The sequence below is a fragment of the Colossoma macropomum genome, unplaced genomic scaffold, assembly GCF_904425465.1.
Source record: "Colossoma macropomum unplaced genomic scaffold, Colossoma_macropomum, whole genome shotgun sequence".
Lineage (NCBI taxonomy): Eukaryota > Metazoa > Chordata > Actinopteri > Characiformes > Serrasalmidae > Colossoma > Colossoma macropomum.
This window is the reverse complement of record NW_023494800.1, coordinates 36,610,314-36,626,393: the sequence shown is the minus strand read 5'-3', so window position 1 is coordinate 36,626,393 and position 16,080 is coordinate 36,610,314. Positions and strand designations below refer to the sequence as shown.

The 16,080-nt window shown below is 39.2% G+C and overlaps 1 long non-coding RNA gene across 1 annotated transcript; it reads right to left on the bottom strand.

Annotated features, from left to right (window-relative positions):
• Positions 1–1,014: 1,014 nt before the first annotated feature.
• On the bottom strand, positions 1,015–13,188 carry LOC118819829. Its single transcript, XR_005008207.1, has 4 exons — positions 12,577–13,188; positions 11,955–12,018; positions 5,588–5,659; positions 1,015–1,221 (listed from the first exon to the last, which is right to left on the bottom strand). It is a non-coding gene; the product is annotated as an uncharacterized LOC118819829 (long non-coding RNA).
• Positions 13,189–16,080: the final 2,892 nt, after the last annotated feature.

Here is a 16,080-nt window from a genome sequence, read left to right as displayed (position 1 = left end):
TTTTGATTGGGGTGGCACGCTGCTAAGAAAAAATAGCATTACTGTATTGAAACTATTGCCGAGACTAAACTGTGCCGATGTAACATAATTGGTCATTCACAAGAAAACGATGTTTCAATGAAATAATTTAAATGCATCACTTTGTACAGTGCACAATTTTATCTGTAAAGATAATTTAAATGATTATAGCTGACTAATTTTTGAAAGTTTGCACATCTTCCTACCAAATAGCCAACTTCAAAATGTAGCTCACAGAGCAGAGTTTCCTCAGCGAATTAACCAATCACAGCAAGATGTGCTAACTCTTAAATGCAGCGTCATCAGATTCTCATAAATGATTGGTTACTACCCTAATGGCAGATTTTCACCAAGTGTAATAGATGCTTTATTAATGTCTCACTTTCCACAACTGGGGTGGCCAGAGGGGCCATGCTTACTTCCAGGATGGGATTGACCACACAGGCCACCCCTTGGCTACAGTGTTGTCTTTTCACCTGTATTCTTTTCTCAGTGAGGGTCTTCTTGAACAGCTACACATCCTTTCAGACCCACAGCGCTGAGTCGTCTTCTCACAGTGGAAGGATGGACAGAAACACCTGTGGATGTTTTCAGATCTGATCAGCTTGATTTTCTCCTCTCTCTCAGAGATGAAAGCTTTAAGTGCTGTTTATCTGATGGGGGCAGTTTTGGGGTCGACCAGCTCTTCCAGGTGGTTGTTAGGGGTCACATCTTCTCTGTAGCTTTTAATCAGTTTTTGAACTCCAGTCTGAAACTCCTGTCTTTTCACTTATTTGGACTTTCACTTACTGTCTAATCTGCTGAGAAATATCTGCTGACAAATGAACGATTTCTACTTATTCATCAGAGCATGCATATATGTGAGGAGTCACAAAGAATTTGAAAGGAGTTTTTTTTGTGTGAGACCGAAGAACTGGGAAATAACATGAAACGGAGAAGCAACACGAGTCCACACTGAGAACAAAGGAACTGCACCTGACCTTCACACTGGACACCACGAGATGACCATAACAAAACACCACCCCGAACCTTCCTGCTGGACTGGGTGTGGATGCGCTTCTCAGACACAGAGACAGGGAGAGAGAGGGACAGAGAGAGAGAGAGAGAGAGAGAGAGAGAGACCAGAGGGACTCAAGTGTCCATGAACGATACTACAATACTACATCAGCGTCCTTCCTCAGTACTGGGCACGGATCTGTTTCTCTGAAAAAAAGAAACGGGAAAGGAGGGAAGACAGAGAGCCGGAGAAAGAAAGAGAGAATGAGACAGACAAAATAAATCAGCCTCAGATAAAAATAAACATGCCATGGTGCTGCCACCTATTGGCACTGACTGCATAATACATGCACCATTGTTTAGAACATTAGTTACTGCTCCAATACAATTCAAGCTCATATTCAATATATGAGTGCACAGTATAACTAATCGTGTTGAGGCTATATGAATATAAGAATATATGCAAATAGTTGTATTGTTTTCAATGGCAAAAAAATAACGCAAAAGTTAGACTAAGAGGAAACCCTTACAGTACAAAAAGTGAGCAAACATTAACCCTACACTACAAATAGTGAGCAAACATTATCCTTACAGTACGAAAATGTGCAAAACATAGCTTTACAGTACAAAAAGTGAGAAACATTTGCCTTACAGTACAAAAAGAGAGCAAAAGGTCAGTCTTGCAGTACAAAAAGTATGCAAATATTATCCTTACAGTGCAAAAAGTGAGCAAATGTAGCCTTGCAGTGCAAAAAGTGAGCTAATGTTAGCTCTACAGTGCAAAAAGTAAGTAAAAATTAATATTGCAGTACATAAAGTGAGCATAAATTGGCCTAACAGTACAAAACATGAGTAAAGCTTATCATTAGCCTGTAGTGAGAATATAGATTGTAAAAGTTTCCAATGTCCAAACACAATCTTAAAGTATTCAGTTGAGTTGATTTACAGTGCAAAACAGCAGAATCAATGTTTTCAATAATATTAAATCAAATTAGTTGTAGAATTTCATATGCAATTGTGTGAATATGCAAGTTTTCGAATAATTAGTATAAAAAAAATGTTAGATGCGTCCAGAACAATGAACAGAGCTGTAGATGATAATGTAGATGATAATATCCAGAATAAAGCAAATGAAGCTCTAATAAAATTAATATTCAAAATGAAATCCTAATAAAATCAATATCCAGAATGAAGTTCTAATAAAATTAATATCCAGAATGAAGTTCTAATAAAATTAATATCCAGAATGAAGTTCTAATAAAATTAATATTCAAAATGACTCATATAATTGCTAATTAAATCTGTAAACAGATCTAAACATCTAAAATGACCTGCTGGTGAGAAATTATTTGAAGTGATATGTGATATATCATATATATAAATGATTACAATTACAATTACAAATGTTTGAATGTAAATGCATTAACTAACACACACACAGTCAGCTGAGCTTGAACATTGTGTGGATTCCGCTGGCAGTGAATGCTTCATCAGCTACAGGGTGTACACTTACACTGCAGCTGTGTGTGTGTGTGTGTGTGTGTGTGTGTGTGTGTGTGTGTGTGTGTGTGTGTGTGTGTGTAGGGTTGGGATGTAATGGAATTGAAGTACTGGGAATACATATCAGAATACAGAAATTAAGTAACTGTATTCAGTCCAAGTTACATTCTGTAAAGGCAATATTTATAAATACTTTTTACATTTTTATGTGAATATGTTTAGAATACTCAACAACTAAATCAAAAACATACAGTTTTTAAAGGAAACACCATCAATGCTTGTTCATGAACTATTTTAGAATCAGCACATGGCATGTAGCAAACAAGCTCGTTAGACAAATTCTAAATTACCAGCCTCTTTACAAACACTGAGGTTCCTACTAAAGCCTGAGTAGACTGATAAATGAATGTGATCAGTTATTAATCTCAGTGTTACTGAGCTCTGCTAAAGCCTGAGTAGACTGATAAATCAATGTGATGATCGGTTATTAATCTCAGTGTTACTGAGCTCTGCTAAAGCCTGAGTAGACTGATAAATCAATGTGATCGGTTATTAATCTCAGCGTTACTGAGCTCTGCTAAAGCCTGAGTAGACTGATAAATCAATGTGATCGGTTATTAATCTCAGCGTTACTGAGCTCTGCTAAAGCCTGAGTAGACTGATAAATCAATGTGATGATCAGTTATTAATCTCAGTGTTACTGAGCTCTGCTAAAGCCTGAGTAGACTGATAAATCAATGTGATCAGTTATTAATCTCAGTGTTACTGAGCTCTGCTAAAGCCTGAGTAGACTGATAAATCAATGTGATGATCAGTTATTAATCTCAGTGTTACTGAGCTCTGCTAAAGCCTGAGTAGACTGATAAATCAATGTGATGATCAGTTATTAATCTCAGCGTTACTGAGCTCTGCTAAAGCCTGAGTAGACTGATAAATCAATGTGATGATCAGTTATTAATCTCAGTGTTACTGAGCTCTGCTAAAGCCTGAGTAGACTGATAAATCAATGTGATGATCAGTTATTAATCTCAGCGTTACTGAGCTCTGCTAAAGCCTGAGTAGACTGATAAATCAATGTGATGATCAGTTATTAATCTCAGTGTTACTGAGCTCTGCTAAAGCCTGACTAGACTGATAAATCAATGTGATGATCAGTTATTAATCTCAGTGTTACTGAGCTCTGCTAAAGCCTGAGTAGACTGATAAATCAATGTGATCAGTTATTAATCTCAGTGTTACTGAGCTCTGCTAAAGCCTGAGTAGACTGATAAATCAGTGTGATTGGTTATTAATCTCAGTGTTACTGAGCTCTGCTAAAGCCTGACTAGACTGATAAATCAATGTGATCAGTTATTAATCTCAGTGTTACTGAGCTCTGCTAAAGCCTGAGTAGACTGATAAATCAATGTGATCAGTTATTAATCTCAGTGTTACTGAGCAAAAATGGTATCCATGGGAGAGCTGCAAGGCGCAAATCTGGCGTAAAGCTAAAAGCACATTCCACCATAAGAACATCATGCCAACAGTAAAACATGGTGGTGGTAGTGTGGCCAGTCCATCACCTTTACCTTCAGCAAGGCAGCTGTCATCTTGGAGATGTGTTTGGGGTCATTATCATGTGGGAAAACTGCCATGCGGCGCAGTTTCTGAAGGGAGGGCATCATGCTCTGCTTCAGAATGTCACAGTACATGGTGGAATTCATGTTTCCCTCAGTGAACCGCAGCTCCCCAGTGCCAGCAGCACTCATGCAGCTCCAGACCATGATGCTACCACCACCATGCTTGGCCGTAGGCAAGAGACCACTGTCTTGGTACTCCTCACCAGGGCGCCGCCACACACGCTGGACACCATTTGAGCCAAACAAGCTTATCTTGGTCTCGTCAGACCACAGGACGTGGCTCCAGTAATCCATATTCTTGGACTGCTTGTCTTCAGCAAACTGTTTGCGGGCTTTCTTGTGCGTCAGCTTCAGAAGAGGCTTCCTTCTGGGACGACGGCCATGCAGACCGAGTTGATGCATTGTGCGGCATGTGGTCTGAGCACTGACAGGCTGACCTCCCTCTTCTTCAACCTCTGCAGCAATGCTGGCAGCACTCAGGCATCTTTTTTTTGAAGCCAACCTCTGGATGTGACACTGAACATGTGGACTCAACTTCTCTGGTCGACCCTGGCGAGGCCTGTTCTGAGTGGAACCTGTCCTGGAAAACCGCTGTATGACCTTGGCCACCGTGCTATAGCTCAGTTTCAGGGTGTTAGCAGTCTTCTTATAGCCTAGGCCATCTTTGTGGGGAGCAACAATTTTATTTCTCACATCCTCAGAGAGTTCTTTGCCATGAGGTGCCATGTTGAATATCCAGTGGCCAGTATGAGCGAATTGTACCCAAAACACCAAATTTAACAGCTCTGCTCCCCATTCACACCTGGAACCTTGTAACTCTAATGAGTCACATGACACCAGGGAGGGACAGGGACAAGGACACAGTTGGGCACAATTTGGACATGTTCACTGTGAGGTGTACTCACTTGTGTTGGCAGCTGTTTTGACATTAACGACTGTGTGTTGAGTTTTTCAGAGGACAGTAAATCTATACTGCTATACAAGCTGAACACTGACCACTTTAAGTTATATCCAAGGTTCATTTCTACAGTGTTGTTCCATGAAAAGATACAAAAAAATATTTGCAGAAATGTGAGGGGTCTACTCGCTTTTGTCAGATACTGTGTATATATATATATATATACATATATAGTGCACTACAAATATGCAAGAAATGTTTATTTAAGCCTCTGTAGATGATGTGTTAAATTATTTTCACTTCAAAAACCAACAAAACAGGTCATTTGACTGGGATGTTAAAACTTTTGCAAATAACTTTATACAAAACGTATATATCTCGAAGGTTTTCCAGTATAATGTATTTTTTTTATTTCTAATGTTATATTTTTTATTATCCATTTGTAGTATATTGTACAAATATGCAGTTAATATATAGTGTAAAACACTACATTGTAAATATGTGAGAGAATGTGTGCCGTTATCTGTGTGTGTGTCTGTGTGTGTTCATGACTTACATTCCTGAACAGCTCTGTTCTGGGAGTTTTCCTGGGGATCGCTGTGAGAGTCTGGAGCAGAGCGGATGGGGGCTGGAGGGGGGATATTTTCACACAGAGAGGAAAGTTACTGGGGTAAAGGAGAACACACACACTCCACGGCACAAACAGAACCAAACACACATTCACTCTTAGAACATTCAGCTAGGCTTATTTTAATCACTTCAAATAATCCTGTATCATGGAAAACTGAATATTTCTCACTTTTTCTTAAGGGTTTAACAAGAATGTAAACATTGTTAAAGTCCACCACCTTGTATCTCCACTCACTGTCCACTTTATCAGCTCCACTGGTATAGTCCACCATATAGTTTCACTCTGTAGTTCTACAGTTACAGACTGTAGTCCATGTGTTTCTCTGATACTTTGTTACTCTGTTCTTCAGTGCTCAGCACCCCCATGGACCCTCACAGAGCAGGTACTATTTGGGTGGTGGATCATTCTCAGCACTGCAGTAACACTGACGTGGTGGTGGTGTGTTAGTGTGTGTTATACTGGTACGAGTGGATCAGACACAGCAGTGCTGCTGGAGTTTTTAAACACTGTGTCCACTCACTGTCCACTCTATTAGACACTCCTACCTTGTCGGTCCACCTTGTAGATGTAAAGTCAGAGACGATAGCTCATCTGCTGCTGCACAGTTTGTGTTGGTCATCCTCTAGTCCTTCATCAGTGGTCACAGGACGCTGCCCACAGGACGCTGTTGGCTGGATATTTTTGGTTGGTGGACTATTCTCAGTCCAGCAGTGACACTGAGGTGTTTAAAAACTCCAGCAGCACTGCTGTGTCTGATCCACTCAGACCAGCACAACACACACTAACACACCACAACCACGTCAGTGTTACTGCAGCGCTGAGAATGACCACCACCCAAATAGTACCTGCTCTGTGAGGGTCCATGGGGGTCCTGACCACTGAAGAACAGGGTAAAAGGGGGCTAACAAAGTATCAGAGAAACAGATGGACTACAGTCTGTAACTGTAGAACTACAAAGTGCACCTATATAGTAAGTGGAGCTGATAAAATGGACAGTGAGCATAGAAACAAGGAGGTGGATTTATGAACAGGCCGCTCAGCGTATATCCACCAATTCAGCCTACTGAGGTTTAGCTCCACCCACTCATGCTAAAGTTATAAGGAGTGTTTCAGCTTGAAGTGCTTTGTGAATGACAATATACTGCACCCAATCAGAACAGAGGTCATTTACATACATCAGTTTTAAAGACACAGTAACAAAAACAGCCTGTTTAATTCTAAAGGATAAAGAGAGGTTGTACAAAATGATTTTTTGGTACTTAAGCATCACATTTACCTTTGATTTCTATATGTACAGACAGAATCTGACTAATACTGAGAGTGCTGATAGTTGAGTGTGTAAATAAAAAGATATCATATCTTAAGGCTGCAGTTTAGTACCTGAGAATCATATGCAAAATAAGACAGACGCCAACCTACAAAGCGCTGAGAAATTAATTTATGCTTTTATAACTTGCAGATTAAACTGTTGTAACGTGTTACAGGCTGGCTGCCCTGTTGTCTCTGTCATTAAAAACCACACGTAGAATTGCAAAAGAGCTGCCAGATATCAGTTATTGTACAACTGTCACTTACAGTTTTAAACTTTAATTTAAACTCTAATAGACTGTTGTTTTTATTTAGTTACAGCCAGTAACAACAAAAAGACAGAAGCGCTAATCTGCCCTGGAATCATGTTTAACATGTCTTTGATGTACTGTGATCATTTCTTGACTTTTATGACATAAAAGATGTTATAGTTCCTTTTTCTTATTAATTATCATATATTTATCATTACTGTGGTATTTTGCTAAAATATTTACAGCAACATGCAGATCAGACTAAGTACTTCAGTGACAACTGAAAGAAAAATATGGCTTTGGTAGGTGTTTCCAATAAAGTGGCCAGTTAGTGGAAGCACCAGGTGGGTGTTTCTAATAAAAGTGGCCAATTAGAAGAAGCACGAAGTAAAGAACAAACAAAGTTTTTCCAGTAAAGTGGCCAGTAAGTGGGAAGACAAGGTAGGTGTTTCTAACGAAGTGGCCAGTTAGTGGGAGCACAAACTAGGCGTTTCTAATAAAGCGGCCAGTTAGTGAAAGCATAAGGGAAGTGTTTCTAATAAAGTGTCCACTGAGTGAAAGCACAAGGTAGGTGTTTCTAATAAAGTGTCCAGTGAGTGAAAGCACAAGGTAGGTGTTTCTAATAAAGTGGCCAGTAAGTGGCCCCAAAAAGTTGGATTCAAGTTCAAGATTAAGCTGTATTTCTAATACAGGATCGATACACAATTTTTAAAATCAAAATCAATGTTTTTAATAACTTTGACTGTTTGAAAATCAAACATATGCTTTGAGATACAGTATGACATACATCATAGCTCGGTAGCCCTCCTATGTGCTAATAGTACCGTGAGCCTGTTATCAGTAGTGGCTGTACCAGCGTTACCCTCCTGCCAGGGATGGATTAATAAATCCTCGGCCTTGAACCTCAATTCAAAATAATAAAAAGTGCAGGTATTACATATCCATTATATGTATTGGAGTAGCCTTGTTGCATGCACTGAAAGCAGTCTCACCTCAGGTGACATAACCATTTTATTTGCTATCCAACAGCACCAGTGAAGCTACGTGTGTCTTCCAAGTTTTTATATGCAACGCTGAAATGGGTAAATAGTGATAAGTGATAAGTATATTAAAAAGTTTAAAAGCTTCAAAATATTGTAGTGTTCCCTGCTAGAAAAGAGAAGACCACTTATGCACAAGTCATTGTGCTTTATTAAACAGCTGTAGTCGGCCACAGCTGCACCATACATAAGAGAGTTTCGACTAACAGTTTGCTTCAGACTGATAGCGAATGTGCTGTATATGGTTCTATACAGAACCAAAAAGGGCTCTTCCACTGTTACCATGTCAAGCCTGTAACAATAGCAGCACCCTTTCTGATGTTATATAGAACCCTTTACAAACAGGTTCTACATAGAGTCATATATAACACATTCTCTATCAATCTGAGGAACCATTTCACCATGCAAAGAACCCTTTAATCATGCAAACGGTTTTTTGAGTCTTCAGTTCTATATAGAACCACTGTCTACTAAAGAACCCTTAAAGAACCATCTTTTTAAGTGGGCAGTTGTAATAGTTATGGCTCACTGCTGAAAAAGAAAATGAAAAACTGATCCAGTATCATCTTCATACTTAGGATTCAATGTATATGCAAATGATTTTTTTAATAATGTATTCTGTTTTATGTAGATGTGTAATGATATGTCCTATATGTGTTATGCATATATAAGCAGATTTGGGCTGAATACTTTGAGACAGTACTGATGGCTGAATACTGAATACACCTACATAGTAATACTAAACAAAAATGTACTAAATATATTCAGTAATTTATTCCATTACAATACATAAAAAGTACCATATTCAGAATACATTTAGAAAACGTCTTAATGAGGCACATGGGATTTTTTAAACTTAGTTCATGCTGTTTCTCGCTGTTACTGGTTGGCAGTTTTCTCCATGTAATTATTCTGTTATTAAATTTCATGAAAAATTTGCTTATCATGTAAACGAAGTTCTGAAATGCTCTCAGCATGTTTTTCGCCTGCTTCAGTCCACTGCTGCTCCCACAATCCTCTGACCAGGAGTCCAACACTGATACTCAGCTTATCACTCGCAAACACGTTCACTACTGAGGACATTATTAGCTTGACTGTCCCTAAAAAGAGCTCAGTAATGCTGAGAAAAATATATCTGCTCAGAAACTACAGTGTTTTTAAAAAAGGGGTTAACTGAGGTCCTCCTTCCAGTTTACGAGCATGTTTACTCCAGGCCATGTGCTGATTTTGAAAATAGCTGATAAGCAGGGACTGTTGGTGTTTCTTTAAATTTCAATAATTCTTTTAGCCCATAGGTTCCAATGAGTTACATTAAAAGTAAAGTATTTTTTTGCTTATATATATATATATTATATATATATATATATATATAAATAAATGTCAAAATAGTAACATGTCGCATATATAATATCTATACATTACACACTTAACATACATACATTTTTTAAGCATAACTCTAATCTTAACTGTGGGAACCAAAAAGAAAGGATTTTATTCTTTAAGTCTTAAAAATATGACATGAAAGAAACATGGAATTTTTGTAAAGCACTTCAGGCTAGAAGCATTTTTTTGGTCCATTAGTTCAGAACGGTATAATTCTGGGTCAAGAGCAGGCCAGAGGAGGAGCTGTCAGGAAACCTGATAAGATGTGATAAATTGCTAAGCTCAGCAGAATCTGAGGCTGAAGTAGTTCATGTCAAGCTGACCACAGCCTGCTTCTCCAAAACAACTGCAGTATAACGATTATCACGAGATGTTTACGAGCGCATGCCTGACTACACGCCTCAACTGAAAGTCTAGAATTCACTGCACCACAGATGTTTAGGTTCAGTCACAAAGAGTTTCAGTAGGAAGTGACTAAAGTGCGCTCATTTAGATCTAGGGGGTAGTCATCAGTGCACAGGGTTAGAAACTGTGGTGGAAAGCATTCACTGAATGAGCCTTTCATGCAAGGTTGTGCATTAGTATGACTTAGAAGGAAAAACAGAGGAACTTCTCTTCAGGGCGTGGTCAGCCTATGCCTGCAAGAACGGTCCATCCACAACCACATAGAGAGGGATACTCATCACAAAGACAACTGACCATATGAGAGTGCAGTGTTAAAAAAATTATGGGTCAATAGAGATGTGGAAAAACGTGAAACGGTCAGGTGAGTCATCGTTCACCATTTTCTCAACAAGTAGGTGAATGCGTGTGCAAGAGAACCGTCCAAGCCCCAACGCTAGGCCCCTACAGTGATGAGGGTACCCCATGAGGGTATTTTGTTGGTCACTTAGAGGGAAACTGATACAAAGTGATTCTGACTGACCACCTTCATCTTAAACACTTCTCTCCTGATGGGAGGGGTCTCTTTCAGGATCACAATGGCCCCATCCACAGTGAACGAGTGGTGGTCAAGTAAGTATGAAAATGACGTAAATGACATGATATGGCCTTTGCAGTCACCAGAGCTTAACCCAGTTGAAAACCAATGGGAGATTTTGGACTGATATCCACCATCATCTTTCAAAAGAATGGTGTTCCATCCCTCCAGTACAGTTCCAGAGACTTGTAGAATCTGTTCTGATGGCTCACATGACTCTTTGTGTTTGCTCTTGTTGCTTTAATTTTCTCTCATCTACATATACATATACATATATATATATATATATATATATATATATATATATATATATATATATATATATATATATATATACACACACACACACAAACATACATACATACACACACATTCTCACTAAATGCCAGAATTATTGGCACTCCTCAAGAAACTGGGCAAAAACAAATCATATAATGATTCAAATGTTCTTCAAAAATACATACTTCACATACTAGAGAGTTGTTTTATTTTAAGAATAGTACATTCTTTCAAAAACATGGGGAATAATTATTGGCGCCCCTAAAGAATATCTGAAATAAAACCAAAGGAATTTGCATCTTTGGGGAAAAATAACTTTTTCTTGCTCCTCGTCTCCAGCTCCTCGTCTCAAGTCCACTGTTGTCTATGATCCATCAACATGGGTAAAACTAAAGAGCCGTCAGCAGGCAGAAGGTTGTGGACTTGCACAGATCAGGAAATGGTTACAAAAAATGAGCAGTCAGTTGAAATTACCGTTAAACACAACCAAGGTGATAATATAAAAAAAGTTTGAAAAGCATGAAAATGACCCCAAACACACATCAAAATCCACACAGAAATGGTTGCAGGATGGTTGTGATTGTCCTCTCCAGATCTGAACCCAATTCAAAAACTTGTGGTGTGTATGAAAGAGGGCAGCCCACAAGCAAAGACCCAAGAATATCAGGGAACTGGAAATGTCCCTAATGGAGGAGTGATCCAAGATTCCACAAGTGTTCTAAATTTCCAAACATGTTAAGCATTACAGCAAGCGCCTCAGTGCTGTTATTCTCATCAGTGGAGGATTGGCCAAATATTAAAGGGAGTACTTTTGAAATCTATGTTTAAATAGACAGTGCTACTAAAGAAAACTATTCGTTCCAAAACACAGTGTAAAAACAAATAAAAACATGCACCTTGTCCATTTAAGCCCGAAATATTACTACCTTCATTTTATATATATTGAATTTAGCTCATTTCGTGAAGGCCGCCAATAATTCTGGAGCTGACTGCAAATATTTCTATTTCGAAGAAATGGGTGGTAGGAGGTTCTGTTTCATGGTTTCCCTTACCTGTTGGGCTCCTCAGCCTGTAAGCTTCGCAAGGTCATTCGTCAAGTCAATGACCTGCCAAAACCTGCAGGCAAAACAATTTTTTGTGAGCTTTTCCAGTTACCATTCCTCTTGGTTAAACATGGGAATGGACTGTGATCCACAAGTGCACCAGTGTTACTGTACGGAGAACTCTTCTTCTCTCAAAGATCTCGTATCTGCATAAAAGTCTAAAGGCGATTTGCAAGTTCAGTGAGTTCGTTTCGAAAAGTAATTGACCTCTGGGTTGATTTACGACTTAATGTGGGTTCCAAGCTTGCCAGTTTCTATTTGACAGCTTCTCTTTTTTAGCAATACAAATTTACATTTTGTATTGCAAATCTGTAAGGAAATAAAATAATAAAACAAAAGAGAACTTTCTTGCACATCTCATTTACAGAAATGCCAAAGAACTGTCCATTGAAAGGTTCCTCAGGGAACCAGCGTTGTTCTCCTGTGGCATCACTCCAAAGAAGCCATCTTGGCACCTTTATTTTTAAGAACGAAGTAAGACAAGCAGCCCTAACAGCCAACCAATCACACTTTGAACCACTAGGCCAAGCCTGCTGTGATAGGCAACTGATGCGTAATAGGCAGTTTGTACCTGGAGTACGACCAATATCTTGAACAATGACTTTTCTCATGCATATCCTCCCACAGGAAGATTCCAACAGAGTGATGCAGTGAAGTAAAACTTTCAGCCGCCTTCTCTTTAACCCAGACCAAGGGTCAGTACCCCTTCCCCAAACCTTTACCAACCACCTCTTCAAGAAAAGGAAACCGGTCCCCAGCTCAGCCCAGTTGGCTAAGGCCAGATAGAGATAATCAGAGTGGTTCTGGCTTGTGTTACAAGAGTGAGAGAACCACACTTACAGAGCTTATGTAACATGGCAGACTCACAATCCAGCCAACTGCAGAACAACCATGGTTTGTGTTTGCAACTGTATTGTGTAACCGACCTTGTTCTGGAGGTGGGGGGTGTCCATTCTTGGGATGTTTGGATTGGGAGACCTGAGCACTGGCCCCTGAGCTAAAGAAACAAACCCCCAAGCTAACACGTACAGCAACAGTCTGCCCAAAAATCAATGTGGTTGATCAGCCAAAACATGGTTTGATGTTTGAAGTTTGCTTCATCAGTTTAGCACTGGAGCTAACAAGTAATTGAAGCTTATACCACATCAATTAGCACTGTGCAAACTACATACCTGAAAAACTACATAACTACATACTACAAACTACATACCAAGCACCATGTTCAAGCCTGAAATTTGTCTGGTCCAGTTTTTGATGTTCTCCTACAAAATTACCAAACTGGCAGAGTTTTGTTGTCACCTGGATAAACACCAAACTGGTCGAGTTTTGGTGTTCTCCTGAGAAATGAGCAAACTGGCCCAGTTATAGTGTTCTCCTAGGAAATTACCAACATGGTGTAGTTTGAGTGTTCTGATAATGGCCAAACTTGTTCAGTTTTGGTGTTCTCTGATAACTGACCTAACTGGTCCCATTTTGGTGTTCTCCTGAGAAATGTCCAACCTGGTCCAGTTATGGTGCTCTCCTATGAAATTACCAAATTGGTCTAGTTTGAGAGTTCTCCTGAGAAATGGCCCAACTCATTTAGTTTTGGTGTTCTCATAAGAACTGACCAAACTGCTTCAGTTTCAGTGTTCTCCTGAGAAATTACCAAACTGGTCCAGTTTTGACGTTCTGTGAAATTACCAAACTGGTCCAGTTTGGATGTCTTCCTGGGAAATTACCAAACAGGTCTGGATTTGGTGGTCCCCCTGGAAATTACCAAAATGGTCCAGTTTTAGTGTCACCTGTGAAATGATGAAACTAGTCTTCTTTGTGTGTTCTCACGAGAAATGGCCAAACTAGTTCAAATTTTAGTGTTCTCCTAAGAAATTAACAAACTGGCCCAGTCACAATGTTCTTTTGAGAAATGACCAAATGGTTCAAATTGTGATGTTCTCCTAGGAAATGAACAAAGTGGCCCATTTTGGTTGTTGTATTGAGGAATGATCAAAGTGTTCCAGTTTTGGGTTCTCCTGAGAAATTACCAAACAGATCCAGTTTCAGTATCACCTGGGAAATGGCAAATCTGGTCTAGTTTAAGTGTTCCCCTGAGAAATTACCAAATTGGTCCAGTTTTGATGTCACCTGGGAAATGATCAATCCGGCCCAGTTTTGATGTTGTCTTGAGAAAATACTAAACTGTGCCAATGTTTGGTCCGGGTAAGGTGTACTCTTCAAAAATAGTCAAAATGTTCCAGTCATGATGTTCTCCTGGGAAATGACCAAAATGGTCTAGTTTTGGCATCACCTGGGAAAATAGCTAATTTGTCCAGTTTTGATTTTCAGAGAAATGACCAAACTGGTCAGCTTATGTTGTTCTCCTGGAAAGCAACCAAACCAGACTAGTTTGGATGTTGTCCTGAGAAACCAAGCTGGTTCTGTTTTTGTTGTCACCTAGGAAATGATACTGGCCCAGTTTTGGTGTTGTCTTAAAAACAGACCAAAAAGTGGTCCAATTAAGTTTTTTTCCAGGGAAATAACAAAACTAACCCAGTATTATTGTATTTTTTTGGGAAATGACCAAACTGGTCCAGTCTTTGCTGTCACCCAGGAAATGACCATACCAATCCAATTTTAGGTGTCACCTAGGAAAAGATAAAACCAGTCTAGTTTGGGAATTCTCCTGAGAAAAGTTCAAACAGGTCCAGTTTTGGTGGTCTCTTGAAAAATGACCAAAGTGGTAAATGTTTTGATGTTCTAGTTGAAAATGGGCAAACAGGTTCAGCTTTGGTGTTCTCTTGGGAAATGACCAAACTGGTCCAGTTTTAGTCCCACTTGAGAAATGACACTAACACTAATGAATTAAATCAGTTCTGCTAGAGCAGGGAAACAACTTAACTAGGAACTCCATGTTAAGATAATCAAAAGGTTAACAGTCCCCATTATTGGTGTCCAGAGCTGCTTGGTATCTAGAAAGGATAAAATTCTTCTTAGTCATGCAACATGGTTCTTGTTATCTTGACGTCATTATTACTCAGACCAGACACCTTCTCCTTCCTGACCAAAGCAGGACATGACCAAATATCAAAGGTGCGCCCAACTATACAACTGGAACTATAGGCAAAGTTGTCCTTTGTCTATAGGCCTGCAGAACTATGTATGAATGAGGATTCACTGGGATTAAAGGTTCTCAAGTGTACCACGTTTCATGATCGCCTTCTAACATGCTTGCTCGAAGAAAGGTTAGTGACCAGGTGGACATATCTCTATAGGGATAAAAATAAGTGTCATAATGTTGGCATGTTGTTGACGGGAAATTTTCACACTTTGTCTTAGCTGGGGAACTTTGGTCAGCAGAGAGTGATAAACAGCCTAGGGTAGATGTGGCTCTCTCACTCTAGAACACTCCAGTATGGTATAATTTCAGGTATTGTTTGGCATGGTGATGACATACTGAACAATGATATAATTGAGAAACCCTTTCAAATTGCTGAAAGTATAAAAAAAACAAAAAAAAAAACAACAAAAGTCAAAGGTTGAGTTACTCAAGATATTTGTAACATACATACATGCATGCATACATACATACATACATAGCCATTCTGTTTTCAATAATATTAAACCAATTTGGTTAGATGAAGAAATTCACTTCTAACAAAGATAATATCCTGAAAGTTATCAAATCTCAAGGCAAATAACTTGCCCAATTTATTCAAAAATGATAATAAGTAAAAAGATAATTAGCTATTTCACTACTTTGATGCATTTCACCATTTCAGACCAGGAGGCTGAGTCTACTGGACAATAATAACAGGCATTTGACTTTTTGGTCATTTAGATTTTCAAACCTTCTGAAATTTAAACATTCTGTTGCAACTCTGGTGGCTCTGACCTCATCAACAAAACTTGGCACTTTCACCCTCTTTCCCAAACACACATACAGAATTCTGTTTTCCTTCCATGCCTGGCATCTCAGATTTGAGTAAAGGTCTTTGTGGAGACGTGGACTCGTCCTAATTTCGTCAGGTAACGTGTCCCTCTTCGCGCCGTCGCGGGTGACCGTTGCCCTCTGAGACTCTTATCAGCAGATGAGCAG